The 15,454-nt window shown below is 44.6% G+C and overlaps 1 protein-coding gene across 1 annotated transcript in view; it reads right to left on the bottom strand.

Moving 5' to 3' along the window:
- Window positions 1-15,454, bottom strand: part of LOC142567777 (uncharacterized) — a 243,824-nt gene that overhangs the window by 215,431 nt on the left and 12,939 nt on the right. The gene's annotated exons all lie outside the window — the stretch shown is intronic.

Here is a 15,454-nt window from a genome sequence, read left to right as displayed (position 1 = left end):
TATAAGATTCCTTTAGACTGCTGCAGGGTAAACACCGGCCAAACTGGGCGTTGTGGAAATGATCGCCTGCTCTATCAATCAATAATGGGACAGGCTCGCATTTGTCGTATTACTGCAAAGTGTGCGCGTGAGAACCTTTGCTGGAAAACACAAGCGTACTATGGAAGAGTAAGGATACGGCGGCATGGGAACTAGAAGAGGCGATGCATATCAGAAAGCTTGGTGACCACTGTATCAGCGGTCCATCGTTGTCTGTTCACGATAATGAGTTTAGTTTCCTGGCTGGTAGGATATCATTTGTTTTGATCTCATGTGAACTCACTTGTGTATGGTCCTGTTCGCATGCCAGACGGAATATAAGTGAAGCGTAGAGAAAATAAAGATAGTTGCGAATGTGCGCCTGTGCGTGTCTGTTATTCTGTTGTCCGTGTCTTACTTTTCGCGCCTAGAACCATTTCTAAAAACTACATTTAGTACCAAGTGCTTTCGAGTGGATTGAAATAATAATTATATAAACAAATACTTATGTTGCCAGGTGAATACATAAAAACATAATGCGAAAAAAGGGTAAGGCGTGCAGACACGGACACAAGAGAAGTGGACAACACGAACGCTGCCTTTAGTTGATAGTCGGCGCTCTTGTTGTTCACTTCTCTTATGTCCGTGTCTGCACGCCTTACCCCTTTTTTGCATTATGAATCCGTACCAACCAGCTCAGCTTTCTGTCGTTCTAAGAATATATAAAAAGATGCAAGGGTCACGCCGATAGACAGGATGGTTTCCAAGCTTCCATAGTTATTAATATAAGCAACAAAAATAGAAAGTTCGTGACCATTTTTTAAGGCATTGAGTATGTCAAACGCTTATTTGCATGCTTTTGTGTTGCTGTCACGTGGCCCATATCATATGGTGGACTTGATCACCGAAATTGTAGACATTTATCTACCCCCCCCCTAAGGCCTACATATGAACTTTGATATGCTGAGCTGAATAGCTGAAAATGTTCCTCTACATATCAGAAACTGAACTTCTGATTCAATATACTATTTATGACATGCCGTAACAGAGTTGCAGTTGTGGATAGCTCAGCAAATTAATTCGGAAATATTTTTATAGGTCATATGTACCTCAAAGAAGGTTTAGTTTTTTCATTGTTGTTTTTTTTTTCGTGATTGTATGAGAAAGAACGGCGATCAGGTTGTTCTAATCTTCCTTCATGTGGAATTGATTTCTGAAGTTAAAGAAAGCTGTTCGATTTGTCACACACCGCCTGCACGACGCTACCCCTACAGAAAAGAAGAACGGATGTTCCAAGAGGGTCCAAGAGTACTACGATTATTCATAGGTGTTTGCCTCGATCTTGTTGCGACACATGGGGTCCCAAGGAACAACCTTAATACATTTTTAAAACTTCCTCTGTTTCGCTATGCGAACGATGTCTGTTGGAATTACGAACCAAGACAAAACAAACCTGTCCTTCCTTTTCATTCGAGCCCGAAGCTAGTGAATAGTGATAGCATGCTCATGCTTTCATAACTTGCCTGTGAAGCCTTGTATACACCGATGTGCCGGTAGCTACTTCTAACAGGCAGGGCGCCTTGAGAACACTGGGAATCCTTTGGCACTTTTTGCCTACAGAACTGGTCGTTGGCCTAGTTGGTGCTTACTAAAGACATGTTTGTTGCCACAAATTAAAAAAACACAAAAAAGAAGACACAGAAGCCGCCCGTGTTGTCTTCTGTGTCTTCTTTTTGTGTGTTTTAAATTGCGACAAAAACACTTCTTGCCTAAGAAGCGGAAGCTCTGCTGAATTGTTCCAAGAGCAACCAAATAACATCGGACCATGGCACACTCATTCAAAGACCAAAGTTCATTCCCTACATGGCCACCTATTCGCACAACTTTAGTAAATCACGTTGATAGGCTCCTGTCAACGTTGCATTCTCAACGGCTGTGCGGTTGTCCGCATACTGTAAAATGTAAACACCCAGAAGGTACCGACGGATGTCTGCGCAATCAAGCACAAGCAAGCGTACGTCACCTGCACGGAGCGGGTTATTCATTCGATTTCGCTGACGTGTGATAACCTGTACGTTGGGCAGACAGGTAGATGTCTGAAGACAGGGCTCATAGAGCACAACTACCTCTGCTCTAGAAAAGGTACCGGTCACCTTGCCTTCTCTTGTAGAGATTGTGGCTGCGTGCTGGAACTGAAAGAAACGAAAGTGGTGTGCAAGGAAAAAACAAGCTGACACTCAAAATTAAAGAAGCATCTGAGATTTCAACGCGAAAGGAATAGTGCATCAGTTTCGCTTCGGTGCCTCAATTGATAAATAAAAACGTTTTTAAGGATCTGAAAGTAGCAATATCAGATGGCATGTTCCACTGGCTTTCTTTTTCCTTTCTTTTCTGTGCGTGCAGTATGCAGGCTTGTCAAGTATGGGCTTTCTTGCACCATGATTGCTATTCGCTTGTATGAGTGTTCCAATATCTGTGTCGTTCTCTTCGCTGAAGTGCTCCATGGTGCTCCATGCTAACACAGTTTGTCCACTGTGTTACGACTTCGTATCGAAGTGCGCTGCCATATTTTAGCAAGGCCAGCTGGTGAGATATTGTGAATAAGACCGCTACAGACCCACGAGGGAGGGACATGACAACACAGGGCGGTACTTGCAACAGATTACCCGCCGTGGTTGCTCAGTGGCTATGGTGTTGGGCTGCTGAGCACGAGGTCGCGGGATCAAATCCCGGCCACGGCGGCCGCATTTCGATGGGGGCGAAATGCGAAAACACCCGTGTGCTTAGATTTAGGTGCACGTTAAAGAACCCCAGGTGGTCAAAGTTCCCGGAGTCCTCCACTACGGCGTGCCTCAAAATCAGAAAGTGGTTTTGGCACGTAAAACCCCAAATATTATTATTATTGCAACAGATTTTTATTGAAAAACAGCATGGCTGGTTCCATAGATGAGGCTGGGGGTTCAAATCTGGCCGTTCACTGTCGTAGTTGTAAGTGCGTTCCTCGGTTCAGCAATACACAGATTATAGCAAGAAGGAAGGGTCTGCTAGAAAGAGAGATTGCAGAGGCAATCGCTATCTTACGTTCACAAACGAATGAATGCGTTAGCTCCCTTCATTTTTGTCTTGCGAAAAGAACTGGGGTTTCTTGCCATGCGAGTCCTTTGTTGCATTCTTCTATGTATGGCTTCTTGTACAGTCTTTTTCACGAATGAGCGGCTTTGTCGACTTTCTGGCTTCTGATCGTCGGTTGTTATATTTTTCATGCGTTATTTATTACTATTGTATTGCCTCACGTTTATGTGTTATTAATTTCATTTTTGTGTTGCTCACTTTCAGCTTTCTCACTTCCACGTTTATGCGGTCGTTTTAACCTTCCGAGAAGATTCTGCTATCCTAAAAATTCTTTTAGTTTTTGACTTCATCCTGGTTACTATTGGTTGTTGAGTTACACATGCCATCTTCCTTAAGAGCAATGCTGTTCTTCATAAAAATTCACTTGCAAGTACCACCCTGTGTTGTCGTCCCTCTGTCCCGTGTCTGCCATATTCCATCCATCATGATTAACCAACTAGCCCACCAGTATATCCTAAGCACAAGGTAGGTTGGGGCACATCCTCCGCCTATAAGGATGACTTGGAAGGAGTATATATTGGAGCAAAAACAAGAAAGCAGAACTAATTAAGTAAGTTCGTTTTCTGTTCTAACTGCGAATCAAGTATGCTGGTTTTCTCGGGGTACTTCAGGTCGTTGGCACTGCGTCCAGCATCACCTGAGGCAAGGGAACTGGTCGAGTATTAAATGCAATCTTGTGCTGCCGGCTCGATCGTTCCCACGCGGACAATATTCCATCTGTCTGTCTTCACTGAACGATAATTTTTCGGTGGCTAATTTTTGCCTCGATACACGAAGCAAGCAGCCAATTCTGTTTTGCGAACCGGCTCCTGCTTCTTAATCTGTGCGCATTCCTTTGTTCGCCCCCGAAGCTACAGCGCTAGTGCTTCTGTTGAGACCATACTCACCCGTTCGCATGTTTGGAGATAAGAGACCTGACGCCAATTTATCTTCCAGAGTGATGGCATTGTTTTGAATTCCGAGCTGTTGCAGCAGGACGTTCAGCCACTTACGCCGAGCAGCATGGCTAGGATGGCCATGTCGGTATCGTTATAAATGTTTGGCATGTCATTTGTAATAGCTGTAGCACCCATCGCGGCAGGGGATGCGGCTGTTGTACTTGGTTTATTGGCACGCTGTGTTACGCGTTGTACGGCCCTTGCCCTAACGAAGCAAATTAACTAATTCATATGTTGCACTCTTTTCATTGTGCGCGTGACGGGCTTAGCTGCAACCTTACTAGCCCCTGTAGGCGGAGGTTGGCTTTTTCCTTCCTCTCACGAAGCTTTGGATAGTTCACAAAGAAGTCCCTTCATTTTGAGGCAACAACGTAGTAGAATTGTTGGTTACATTCTGCATCATTGATGCATGTAAAGCACGCTGTTAATTGCTGGGTATCAAGGCAAGGAACAGTTTTTCAGTATCGTCTTGTTTGTTTAGCATGGTACCAAGTATGTTATAGTATGTTTAGTATATGCATAGCTTCATACACCTTGTTTCGCCTCAATTCGGCGTTGAGCATTCTTTCGACGTTTACCACGAGGCAACACCTCTATGCATCAGCGCCTATTTAGAAGTCGATGCAGCGTTGACGCCGCCTGTTCACGGGTAAGTAAAAGGCGCCCTACCTGAACCTGACAACTTGAACTAATGTTCAAAAGGTCCAACGTCGAATGCTACGGTGATAAGGGCCTCGACTTCAGATTTCCACTTAGCTATGCGCTTGCGCGATATGCGGCGCCAGTGAGCAACACACGAGCCGGAGTTCAGCGGAAAGGTGCGATATCATGGGCGGGATATTGCGACAGATTCGGCGATTGTGACTGGCCGCGATACAGTCATCAGATTCCCATGTCCAGTCGCCTACGGAACACGACGGGATTAAAAGCGTCCACCTATGGTGCAGTGGTGGTGCTGACGTCCCCTGATGTGAACTCAGACGTTTGATATACTCCTAGATGTAGGGGGATTTCGTATCTGGAGCTAGTGTAGATGGAAAATAAGCCCTTTTTCCTTTATTACCTCTACCGGATGTCAGTGGGCTTCGTGGATTCCTGGCCCAAAAGCTACATAGAGCCGCAACAGTCTCCATCAGAATCTAAGCACTCCTCAATAAGGTAACTGTGACTCCAAGCATGCTCCATTGTGTCTTCTCTCAATCTTATAGGCATTACAGTGCTACAGTTGAAGTGAAACGTACGAAACTAAAAAGCAAATAGAAAAGGAACTGTCTCCTCATGTATGCGACAAGAAACAGCGTAAGTCACCGTTACAGAATATCAGCAACAATGCTTTATTCTCATTGCCGCTTATTAGTGAGGAATATCGTGCTGCGGCCTAAAAAAAACTGAAACTTGTTCCTAATGCATTTAGTAAAGTTCTCAATACGCGAAATGAAAACTTAGTATCCTATCAATTGCTCAATAGGTTTCTTGAAGATAAGTGCACAATAACGTTAATAATATGAGATACTGTTGGAGCTGTAGACGCTCGTCTTAGTCTTTTCTGAGAGGAGAAATTTTTGTGTTGTGAAGTATTCTAACATGGCAATTATAGCAAGTAGGCACTCCTATGCTAGTAATGCTCTGCTATATCGCAACGCAAGGTGCTGCTATAGAATGCGGATGGTGATGTGGGCAAGCTGGTTTCTTTTAACCTTTCTTTTCGCACTTCGGTGCTTCACGCTGCAAAAAGTTTACGCCATGTGCCGCAATAGGTCAACAATTAAAACAATGCTGTCACAGCTAAAGATGTTAGAATGTTTAAAGTAGTTCAAAAACAAGTCCAGTCTGAGGGACAAAGAAATGAACAAGACAGTGCAGGTGCTCCTTTCCGCATTTCTATGCTGCTTTCAACCTTTCAACAGTGCAACCATGAATAAGTGTGCCAGCTTGCCCAACTTTCGGAGTTCTTGGATGCTAAAGCGTCGCCAGATCGCCGTCACTGAACATTGAAACTGGATGCATATACTACAGCGGTGGTGTACCGATCTGCCTCGCATGGGGGAGGTACAGAGTTAAACTCCTTTACCGCAAGAAACCATCCGTTTCTAATTGTAGAGATGTTCCCTGGCCTGGTTTTCAGCTGTTGACGGGTTCACATGTCGTAACGGGCCGAATGGAGATTGCATGCGTGGTGTCTGCGCGCCCCTTGGCTAACCATCGACGGCCTTGTTGAAGAGCATCCACTGCGGCTGTGGAAGGAAAGTGCTGTCAAGGAGTGCCAACCTGTAAAATACAAGCGCGCTCCCTGCCTGGTGCTCGGCCATTATGGCAAATGAACGCTTGAAAAGGGGTGTTTGTCTCCAATATGAAGACATCGCCACCTAACTAGGTGTATTTGGGACACCTGTTAGATACGGGACCTATTCCTGAGCCTCCTTCAAATTCACCAGACCACATCGAATCGCGCCACAGCTAATTAAGGAGCGCAGAAGCACGTATACCACATTCCCGAGTGTGGCACGTGCAAGCAAGTTGGCGGCCCCCACCTCGTACGCCGCATCTGCAGCTATTCACTATTTGACTCTTCCCGAAAGTGAAGCGAGAGCCTGGCACTGTTCCAGGTAACGTGGGTCCAAGAGGCAAGACGGGTGTAATGCACCGTGAAGCCCTGGCAGCAATCCCCCCCGTCCGCCTTTGTCACGGTAGTTGCAGACACGGAAGGCAAGACCGCAGACAGAAGTAAGCACTCGGACAATTGGGGACCAAGGAGCGACCCTCTCCGCTGGGTGCGACACAATCGCACGGGCGCCTACCATTGGCCGAAAATGGCATCACCTGAGCGGGCTCACCCATCGGCCGAACGTGACGTCACTTCGAGACACCGAAGGGCTTAAGAGACACAGACCGAAAGCATTCCTAGAGCATTCCTTCATTCATCTCTTTCGAGCTTCTTGCCACGGGCCGCAGCGTCCAAGTTGCTGCCGGCCCGTAATGACTTTTATGACTGTTAATTTTTGTACTCTCACTGTAAATAAACCTCTAGTTTTTCATCCCGACGTCCTGCTCAACCCTTACACGTCACATGAGAAATTGCCACCATTGGGGTGGCCCAAACCCACTTTCTTTTTCGTGCTCACAAGCGTTTTGAGTGCAATTAAGAGGACAGGTTCCATTCTCAAACGTATCACGCCTGACGAACGCCGAAGGCCAAGCCCGGTTACGCTTGCGTCCAACCAGTGGGTGTCCGGCGGCAATAGGAATTGAACCCACAATCTCGCGCAGCTGAGGCGGGCACTCTACAAGAGCAATGAAACGAATACACACTACATGTGACGTAACGGCAGCCATTTAGACAAGACAAACGGTGATATGGTGCACTCACAAAAGTAGCAAGGGAAAAAATATTCGTTTGGAAACGCATCCACTGGAGACAGGCAGCCAATCATTTTTGACCCTATGTCAATGATTAAGCCCACAGTAAAAGTTTGCATGAATGCTCGACTACGTCTTTGCATCAGGCGCTGCTGGACACAGGACAACACCAAATTAGGAGCCTGAAATAACCCTCTACTGCTCGGCAAGCTTACGCATGCGTATATGGCCCCGTGCCAGCAATCCCCGTTCTGGCCTCTTTTGATTCAGCCCGCACATCCCACCAACAACACAACATTTGCTCAGTGCTCGTGGCAACGGACTGAATGGCCCTACAGTGATCGCTATCTTCTGCTTTTGCAGTTACGGCGTTGGAACTCTTCACTGTCTTCACCGCTTGCCGGCTGCAGCTTCCCGATAGCGGCCACTATCACGTGTCAGCTACAGCTGTACGTCAGGAGCCAGGTAACTGCCGCCCTGAATTAAAGACGACGGCAAGCCTTCGTCAAGCGCATTTGCTCAGGGGTGATGGCAACGGACGGGACGGCTCTACAGTGATCGCTATCCTCTGCTTTCGCGTTTGCAGGTTGGTTTAATTTTGTTTCTCACTATTTGTGACATACTTTGTTGCTTCTGCCACCACCACACCTGCGTATACTTCCTTTGCATTTGGCGCTGAAGTGTTTGTAGCTTTTGTGCTGTGAACCGAAAGTCGGAGTTGTGTTTGGACGGTGATGAACTGCTCCCAGATAATTGTGCGAAACCGTGTTCTGAATGTAACTACTGTGCCCATTTGGGAACATGCTCGGCATAAGCAAAACTGCCTTCAAAGCTAAAGATGGCACGTCAAAAAGAACATGGAAATTCCAAACATGTCTTGTCTTAGCTGCCGGTAGCATTCAATGTGCAAGTGGTAACTTGCGGGATGAAAAAGCCCTGGAGAAGGTGTTTATTGAAATTAATCGAAAATTGACTGTTAGCTGCAATTCAGAGTAGGGTGGATGCCCTTTTTTCAATTAAGCAAACGGTGGACACAATGGAACACTTAATTGAGCATCTGTTTGAACAGTACGACATGGTACTTGCAGAAATGAAAAACAATCTGCAGAAATCACAAGCCCTGGGAAAAGCATCGATATGGTGGAATCCTCTGACAACCGTTAGGAAGTGACTGAATCAAAAAAGAACAGGTCACCAACCTCTAATAGTACAGTAGAAGACAGAATCTAGAAATTCAGGGACTGCGAGATGTTGAAAACGAGAATCTGCTCGCTAGGGTGAATAAACTGGCAAATAAACTTAACGTTCGTGAGTTGGCCCGTACCGACTTTGAGGCCTTACACAGAGTGCCTGCCAAGACTGGCAAAACCTCGGTAATATTAGTTCATTTCACATCACGTGTCACGCTCGATGAATGGATGGCAAAGACAAACGAGCTTACTGGTGCTCAATTGGCGATACATTTCAGACACAATTTGGCACCGCAGAATAAGAAACTTCTGTAGATGCCAGACGCAAAGGCTCGGGAAATGCAATACCAATTCGCATGGCAAAAGGATGGAAAGCTTTTCAACGCAAGGCATCTGGCCAGCCAACAGTGAACGTCATTTGCGAAGCTGACGTTGATAAGGTTCGTTGAGCGGCCACAAGATTGCACCGCTTATAATTTTCCTTGTTACGATTGCTGCTTTCGATGGCTGGCTTCACTAAAGCTATGTATAGCGATGTTTCTTCTTTTAAATCCCTAGTACATACCCTGCGCATAAAAAGCGATAACATGTCAGTTTTCCAAGCCAATACAAGAAACTCGAGAAACAGGCAACGTGAAACGGGAATTTTCTTGAATCCCTTCCTTACAATTTTAACTTCATAGCATTTACGCAAACATGGTTTCAGAATCTTCAAGATGCACACTTATCAGGCCATAGGTCTGAGGGTGTTTATAGATCAGGTCGTAGAGGTGGAGGAACTTTCATTGTATATTAAGGATAACATTGCCTATGATGTCTTGTCGGAGTTTTCTGGTATTACCGCGCATTATGAATCAATCGTAGTTAAGGGTGCTGGAACAGTCATTGCTTCAATTTATGGCCAACCTTCTGGTGAAGCTAGAGCATTCCCTGAATATATCACGTCCGTTCTTGAATATGTGTCCTCTGCAGTGCTTCCTATTGTACTGCAGTAAAACACGCTGTGGGGCTAGTTGGTGCATAGCTTTCAATAGATTAAGCGCCAAAAATGACAGCACACAAGAAGAAATACAGACAGGACAAGGCGCTACTTGCAACTGTTTATTGAAATGACAGGTGGCTGATTATATAGCCATAAGGAGAGAACGAAAAAAGAGGGACACTGAATATGTGTAAGCGCACGTGCGAGAACACTGAAGATAAAGGGAATCACGCTTAATCTAAATATAACACTTATCTAAAAACATGCCTTCATTCGAGTATATATTCAGACTGGGTACTGACACAGTTGTCCCCTCTTTTCTTAATCTCGTTGGCCTCCAACAATTCACGCACAACAGAATCTTTACTTTTATACATGATTGTCGTATCATGAAGCCTCGCTTCACATACCCGTTCATCCTCCTTTCCGAAATACAGACATGAAGCGCCTTGTCCTGTCTGTATTTCTTCTTGTGTGCTGTCATTTTTGGCGCTTAATCTATTGAAACCTATTGTACTGGTTGGCCATTTTAACATTGACTTACTGACAGACACTTCACAATCTGAACAATTTTTAGACATAACTGATTCATTATCTTGTATATATGTTATACGTTCGTCGACGAAAATAAGGGGATTAGTGAAATTCTGATTGATCTGTGTGTAATTAGTCATGATAAAAGGGATCTTATTCTAGGCATTGTTTCAGTCGATCTGAGTGACCACTTTCCTGTATTCTGCGTCTTTCCTGTTTAAAAACTAAGTACCCCCCGTTTGCATTTCCCCAGCTCCTTATCTTAGTTTTAATCAAATGAGTCTCTGCTTTTCACTCGATGATCGAGTGTGTCAACTGGTCGGCTGTTTATGTAGAAGAAAACTCAAGCATTTCGTACAACTTCTTTCTAGAAAAAGTTAAAGGTTGCTATGAAGAAGCTTTTCCTTTGCATTATGCAAAAAAGCACATAAAAATATAGAAAACAATGGGTAACAAAATAGTTATTTCAGAGAATAAAAGCCCGTGATATCATGTACCGTCAATTTATTAATCTGAACGATACATCTCTTCTAATTGAACATAAGGAAATTCGAAACAAGTTAAACTCTGATCTCAAGAAAGCTCGATGTGAATATCAGAATAGGTTTATTGGCGGTTTCTGATGACCCCAAATAACTTTGGAACACAGTACGATTGCTTAATGGTCAAAACCAGAACTGCCTCCTTGGTACACTAATTACTGCTGGTGTCGAATACAGTAAAGAACTTTATCAGATAAATTGAATTCCCACTTTTTATCTTTAGGCGCATATTCATATTCCAGCACTCAACTAGATGCATATATATATATATATATATATATATATATATATATATATATATATATATATATATAATCTTCTTGCGTTCCTCGGGTAATCAGAGAATGGAATGAACTTAACTCGTCATTAACAACGACAAACTCTTTATCCCTGTTCGTTTCTCACCTGGAGCTCATTACAAGAGATTATTAATGACTTCTAAATGTGTGTTCCCTGTTCTCTTTATGTTAAACTGACTGTTCTTAAAAAATTGTATACACGTGTTTGTTTCCAAATATTTCACGCTTTTGCTTTCTCTATGATGTGCACCGGTTGTTGTTCATCTTATTCTGCTTTGTTTAGTGTTATATTGTATACCTTATCTACCGTATCTTTTGTATTTTGTTGAATATCGTTGCTTTTTTATTCTTTGTGTAGCTCGCACGTGTATTTATGTACGGAAAAGAAAGGGTTCGTGCACGTCTGCTAGGCTCTCGGCTGAGAGCAGCAGTATTGTAAAATAAAATAAAAATAAATCAACTATGAATTCTATATTTGTCTCCTTGCAGTGAATTAGAGATAAACACATTTCTTAAGAAGCAAACTAAAAATACTCCTGCCGGTAATGATGACATTAAAGCTACTCCAATTATTTTCGTTGGTAACCTTTTCTCAGCACCTTTGCAACATATTTGTAACAAAACATTATAAACAGGCACTTTTCCAGTTAATATGAAAACAGCTAGGGTTGCGGTCCTGCACAAAGGTGGTTCTATCGATATTCTTAACAATTATCGACCGATGTCGGTGTTACCCTTATTCTCAAAGGTTTTAGAGCACATAACAAAAACTAGACTAACCAAGTTTCTTGATGAACATGCATTGATTGTCGAGCAACAATTCGGCTTGCGCAAAAAAGAAATCTACAGAAGCAGCTCTACTTAGTATCAAAGAAAAATTAGCTAAGAATATTGGTGCCTTCTTTAATTTTTTACAGCGCTGCATGTGGATCTTTAGATTCTGTCACATGAGTGCGCTCTGGTGAACGGATGTTGGTGGTTCGTGCACATGGTACTCACTGCGCATGTTCTTCTAGATTCTGCTCTCCATGAAGGAGTGACGCAAAAAAATGTCAGTTAAGAGCAGCGCCTTGTCCTGCAGTATCTCTTGTGTCTGTTGTTTTAGTAATTATGGATTCGCACCAACTAGCCCGGCAAGAAATTGTGCTGAAGTAATCACTCTCATCTGGCGCGGGAATGCAGTTCTGCAGGCCAACTACCAATACACCGAAGAGTTGTCCATTGCCTGGTGATATAGATAACCATAACTATGCATTACGTTGAGACAGAAAGACAGCGGTTTGGATCAGAGAGCAAACGGGTATAGACGCTAATACAATTGACATCAAGAGAAAGAAATAGAGCTGGTCAGGTCATGTAATGCACCGGTTAGGTAACCATTGAACCATTAGAAATAGGTACAGGGTCGTCCATTCTTAGAATGCCGCTCCGGGCTGCCGGCGCTCCGCGGGGCGCCTCTGTCGGGCGCCGGAGAAACTATTGCGCAGGTGCCGTGAGAGCCGCAGGCGGGGCTTCGCGCGGCGTCTGTTACAGTGAGCCCTGTATTGCGGTGAAGCGGGCTTCAAATTTGCACTGCCTCCGCAGAACGCCGATCGGAGAAACGTTTCTGAATACACAAGACTGCTGAGAAGCCTATCAGCTGATTTTATCTCGTTGAAGCAACCATAGCAAAGTCTCCTGCGTGCCCGGTGAAGTTGAAACACACAAATAAGCATACCGGGCAGAAAATGCGCGCCGCGTAATATTCGAAGCTTTATACTACTGCTGCAGCACTACGATCCGCCAATATTTTTGATTTTTGGCGTCTTGCTGACTAGCTAGTAATAAGTGTTAGCAGATGACTGCTGTTGTCTGCTAAAATCTCGGCGCAACGAAAATTATTCGGAGCGGAATAGTAATAGTGGAGGTGGAGCTACATTTTTAGCCTCCTATTTTACCTTCCCACAGATAGAGGTAGACGGCCAGGTAGACTCATCAGCGTTTGAAAACAATCCCTAAGGTTTACCAGGACCTCACTCCTCAGCTTTGCATGGCTTTAAGTAGTTGCTGAGAGGATATTTATTAAGGCGATATCGTTTAATTGTTCCTACTAGCGTCCGTCCGTTACATTTTGGTCACGTGACCTTAATATCACACGACATCACGGTGCAGCGCGTCGTGACGTCACATGATCCCTCTGCCTCGCTTGCGCCAGCTGTTCTTCTCATCTGTCACGAAAGGAATTCAAGCGCGGCAAATTCAACTCAGTGGAATCAGTCGCAAACGGCTTTCGCATTCCCGCAGTTAATAAACATCTATGTGCCTCCAACGAATTTTACAGTTCGCAGGTGGCGGTAGGAAAATATGCCGCACTGTATTCCCGCTAAGTTACAAGTATGTGGCTGGCGTATTGAAGCAGGACATCTTGAATCGGGTATGTGGACAACTTAAGTGAGCCGCCTTTCAATCTTGCTCTGACATTTCTATCAGGGCTTTCGGATGAGCGCTAAAAGCATAACCTTTCCTTCGGTTTACCGTGACACTCCAACTTCGCGGTTGCGAAATTTCTGTGACGAAGGTTATCTAAAGACGTAAACCGTCAAGTCACCCAACTTTCTGCCGCCGAGTGCAACTGGTTTCGCGAGTCATTCGGCGATTGCGACTACAAGAACGTTGCCGTATCACCACTGCGGCCCAAAATGTGATTCCTGCATGTCTAGACCGAGAGCGCAGGCGCGTCTGGTCGCTTCGATGTTTTCTGCTTGTGGGCCGCACTAAACCGAAATGCCGAGGGTGCCGGAGGACGAAAGACCTGTAGATTTCTGTGTCAGAGAATGCTCACTGCGGTGAAGAAGATATGTGTAGTACTGCAGCTACGACTACTCTGCAACGAGTCTTCGACTCTACTCAACAACGACCCTTCCGGAACATTTTAAAACGTCTATTCTATTGAATGGGCAACTAATATTCACCATTGTTAAACGAATGCTCTCATCTTGTGTGATCTCGGGGGACTGAATATCGACGCTGAATAGGCATAAAAAACTGCGGAGATATTGTGTGAGTCTAATATGAACACTGTAGCAAGGTACTCGCGCAATTACAAAAACAAAAAGAGGCAAAAGTAAATACCAGTATGCTTTACTTCGCAGATATGCGCAAAAAGCAACAACATAAGAAGCTTATTCAGAACATGAAAAAGAAACAAGTTCCCGAATACAGTTCTCTTGTTACCTAAGAAAAAGGAATAGCAAAAAAAGAGCAACATAAATAAGGCAGTCTCGAACCGACGGTCAAGCGAGGCGCGCAACCTTGCAACCCGTCTCGACGGAAGCGCGACGCTAAATCGTACCCTTCACGGCCTAGCAGCGCGTAACATCACCGCCGGCATCTACGACAGCTCTCATCCGGCCAGGAAGAGAGTTGTAGAGCGACGTGCAGATGTCAACATTGGCCCTTAATGTTTCCCAATGCCCTTGGACTGCTCTCCACAATCGGTCTGCCGACGAACCATGCAGGTTTTGACCCAACAACGCAACTTTAATGTTCCCCCACAAGTTCTCGATGAGGTTGAGGTCTGGTGATTGTGGAGGCCAATCCATCACGGCAATTCCCCGGTTCTGCAAAGACGAGGCAGCCTCCTTGGATGTGTGCACTGGGGAGTGGTCGTGTTGAAGAACGAAGTCCATGTCAGGGAACGGGCCGTCTAACAGAAATGGCAAAGCCACGTCATCCAGCATAGAGCAGTGGCCCTTCGATGTGAATCGTCCGGGTATTCGGACTAGAGGTCCAAGGTCATCCTTCGTCACGGCGCCCCATACAGTCACAGAACTCCTTCCACTTGCGGCAACTCGTTTTATGAATTCCGGCATATACCTGCAAGAACGATGGAGTGCAGGTACCATATTTTTGTTTGCTTTCTTGCCATGAAGAAAACACTGTGTTCTAGTGTCGTAGAAGAAGTAATTGTCTTTTCCTACAACGCACTTGTTTCATGTTATAGCATACAAATTTGTTATATGCATACATTTGGTAAGGAAATATATACACCAGCCATCCGAAGCGATTTCCAAGGAAGGGATGCTTCTGAAGGCATACTATGTATTAATTTTGTTCAGTCTGCAAACGGATCTTGTATTCCTACCAGCGAACACAATTACCACAAGCAACTGAAAAAAATAAGGGCTTGGCTGCTTTTTTAGCGACACCGTCTTTGCGTCAATCGGCTGCGCTGACATGTGGCTGAGAAACAATGAAAAAAACATTGAGAATTGACGTGCATTTAAACAGTTATTTTATTGAAAGTGTCATTAGGAAACTTGGCAAATGTCAATTCTGAATGCTGCCTACACGCTTTAACCTGCACATATGCATTTTTGACCGGTAGTTTAGCGTGAGCACCTTGTGCACGGAAAAGCATTGCCCTCCAAGCAGTGCACAATGCACAACACAAATATTTTTACGCTGCCCGCAATCAACGCTT

The sequence above is a fragment of the Dermacentor variabilis genome, unplaced genomic scaffold (genome assembly GCF_050947875.1).
Source record: "Dermacentor variabilis isolate Ectoservices unplaced genomic scaffold, ASM5094787v1 scaffold_14, whole genome shotgun sequence".
In the NCBI taxonomy this organism is placed as follows: Eukaryota; Metazoa; Arthropoda; class Arachnida; order Ixodida; family Ixodidae; genus Dermacentor; species Dermacentor variabilis.
This window is presented reverse-complemented; position numbering and strand designations above follow the sequence as displayed.